Below are 447 nucleotides of genomic sequence, written 5' to 3'. Positions count from 1 at the left end.
AAGACAATATAATAGTATTTGTTAGGAGATTTAGCCTAACAAAATTCTGCTGCTGCTGCTGCTGCTGTTGGTACCGGAAAGAGGAGGAAGGTGGGTAAATAAAGATCGTTTTATTATACATATAAACGGTTTATTAAACCGCCGACACTGCCCCGGGGCGATTTTCAAATACAAAATTCAGCTGTTTGTTTGCGGTTTGCGAAAGCTGGCTGGTCTATATCTCGTTTCTCTTCGAATACGAATTCTCGTTACCGCCTCCCCGGTGATTCCAGCCGGCAGACGGCGTTGTTATATAAATTTTCGATCATGTTATAAGGCCGAGAGAGAACACTTGTTGTTCGTTCGTAAACCTTGCGTGTATAATAATTTTCAAAAAACGCCGTTCTCTTTAAACAATATTATAAATGTCGTTCTCGAATCGAAATATCGTTTTATAAGGCGTGTGAA

This window comes from Ceratina calcarata, unplaced genomic scaffold (assembly GCF_001652005.2).
Source record: "Ceratina calcarata isolate Rehan_Ccalc_2016 unplaced genomic scaffold, ASM165200v1 scaffold21.2, whole genome shotgun sequence".
NCBI classification, from domain to species: Eukaryota; Metazoa; Arthropoda; class Insecta; order Hymenoptera; family Apidae; genus Ceratina; species Ceratina calcarata.
The sequence above is the reverse complement of the archived record's forward strand: the minus strand, read 5'-3'. Positions refer to the sequence as shown.